Raw genomic sequence first — 2,939 nt, 5'->3', positions numbered from 1 at the left:
GGCGAGGCGGCCAGGGTGTGAGGCGGCGAACCCGGCTACGGCGCGACCGCGCGAGGCTGCAGCATGCAGGCTCCCCGGCGTCCAGCGAGGTAGTCCACACTAAGCTCATTTTCTCAGTATAGTTTTGGTGGCTTCATGCCCTGTTTTTGTTTATAGATGCCAAATCGATAGTATTCGATTGGACGATGATGATTTTAGTTGCTAGATGCCACTGTTTTCTGTTTGTTAGATGTAGAAACCAATTTTGACATTGAGAAATTTTTGTTTCTCTGAAATTTTACAGGAACACAAGATGAGTAAAAGAAACAAGACATTTAATTCATTTTTTCAAGTTCGAACCACCGAAACGGTAGAAACAGGTCCTTCAGCTCAAACAACTGATAATACCCCCAATGTTAGAGCTGAACTCAAACCCGGCGATGTTGAATCTGACCCCGGTAAGAGAATACCAATTGAGGAGTTAGATCCAGACATTAGAGATCTTGCTAGAAGGAAGTACATTAGTATGGGTCCTTGCCAACCAACTAATCATACATATGAAAAGATAAATGGTAGGAGCTTTCATGGCCATTAGTTCAATTATCATCGCGACTGGTTGGAATATAGCATTGAAAAAAAATCTGCCTTTTGCTTCTATTGTTTTCTGTTTAAGCAACCAAGAGTTGAAAACTATTGTATTGTGGAGTTAAACAACCGCTTTGCTGAAAGGTCTACTCAATTGTTGAGATGCATTGCTTGTCTTGATCGCAAGAATTCATTTGCCAATTATAATGAAGACAAGCTAGTAGATTTTGCTAATATGTATGTTGCTGACTTTTCTACATATGAAGTTACTTTTGTCCTTAGAAACCAACTAGACTCATTCATTCGGGAAGCAAGAGCTGATCCACATTTGATGAATTGCAGTGATCTTGGTCATCTTGCCATGAATATGGTTAAAAGAGATATGCACACAACTTTTCCCTTAGTTTACCGTCTTGTTGAGCTAGCATTGATTTAACATGTTGCAACCGCAACAGTGGAAAGAACATTCTCAACAATGAGCATTATCAAGACTGGATTGAGAAACAAAATGGGTGATGATTGGATGAATCATAGAATGGTATGTCACATTGAGCGAGATGTATTTGTTACTATTGAAGAATCAAATATCATTGAGCGATTTCAAGGTTATCGCACGCGTAAAGGTGTTTTTCCTCGTTCTATACGTAAGTTTTCACATTTTGCATGCATCATTAACTAGTTTTACCTGATATATTATGCATTGACTTGCATTGGAAAATTGATAATTGAAGGTTTAGCTTCTTCTACTATTGAAGATGTGATCATGGGAGGCTCAGACCAACCAATCCTTTGATTTGGTACCAATCTTTTGTATTATCTATCTATGCTACATATTGTCTTTTGATTTGTTTTGCTTTATTAGTTGACCCATCATATAGAACAAATGCTGTCATTGAATATTATATTCGGTTTCTTATTAGTTATGCATCATAGATCAACTTTTGTATGCCTTAAAACTGAAGTTTTTGTTTTGATATTTTTAGCCCTTAGTTTTTTGCCTGAGCCGTTAGCAAATCCTAGATCCGCCACTGCTCCTCACTATAGCTAGTGTGAAGACGACCGCGTTGCTGTATTTCCAAAGCCACCGGTAGCATAGGAGACGGAAGGTCGAGGAGGCCCAGCGCCGCATGCAACCGATAATAGTCTTGTCTCCACTTTTAAATGGAGACACCTGGGTGAGTTGGCAACCTGACCAATTGATTTCTCTGGTCAATACTAGTACTCAATACACACAACAATGTTATTGGTTGTGTGCATGTTCGGATGGAGAGAGCAGATAAAGCATAGTCGGTCCGTGCTATGTTAGTCTACTAGTGGTTGGGGCTCACCATTGCGGGCCGCTTGAGAAGAAGCTATGCGCACCTTACCATCATGTCGAAGTTTTTAAAAAATATTCTTGCGTCACATGGACATCACAATCATCTTAAAAGGAAAAAAGAAAAAAACCTAGAAAAACTTTTCTTAAAAAAATCACCTTACCATTTTAAAAACTCTAAAGAAAACTTTCTCATTGTGACCAACCAGCATGTGCCACATGGCGTCGCTGGTTGGCCACCATTTTAGCGCACCTTAATGTGTTTAATGATAGATATATTGTATGTACGGCACGGTACCTTTTCTGTCATGTTAATAATTACTCCCTCCATTCCACAATGTAGTGCTTCCTCTATCCCCGTGCTTCAACTTTGACCGTAAATTTAACTACCAAGACCGATTGCGGTGGGAGCAAAAATTATATCAGTGAATTCGTATTTGAAAGAAGTTTTCAATTATATAATTTTTTCTCTCGCCGCAGTTGGTCTTGTTGGTTAAATTTATGGTTAAAGTTGGACCTCAGGAAGCGCGGGCGCACTATATTTTGAAATGGAGGAAGTATAATAAAGAAAAGGACGCGACTAGCACGTGAACGTGCCCCTCTATCGCTGTTAAGCGCGACGTCACGTCCGCTCCACGTGATGAAATCGTTCGCGATGTCATCCCGCTGATCAAAATACGCACGTCACCCGCTGACTCCATCGAGCGCCGGGCGTATGTGGTTGCATGGAGGCCGCCTCAATTATTTCGGATGGGATAAAGTAGTATGATTTCCTAAATCTTCACCAACCAGACGACAAGAAAAGTTCTAAAACACACCAAAAGAAAAGTTCAATTATTTCGGACTTGATATGTACTCCCTCCTTCCATATATATATATATATATATATATATATATATATATATATATATATATATATATATATATATATATATATAGGGCCTAACACTACCCACTGTAGGAGTAAGGCTGGTCACAATGGGTAGGAACATAAGCTAGTAACCTACACACTTTGCTAGACTATGTTATTACCTTTATAGTGCATAAAGATAAGTTGCCA

The sequence above is a fragment of the Triticum aestivum genome, chromosome 3A (genome assembly GCF_018294505.1).
Source record: "Triticum aestivum cultivar Chinese Spring chromosome 3A, IWGSC CS RefSeq v2.1, whole genome shotgun sequence".
Classification (NCBI taxonomy): domain Eukaryota; kingdom Viridiplantae; phylum Streptophyta; class Magnoliopsida; order Poales; family Poaceae; genus Triticum; species Triticum aestivum.
This window is presented reverse-complemented; position numbering follows the sequence as displayed.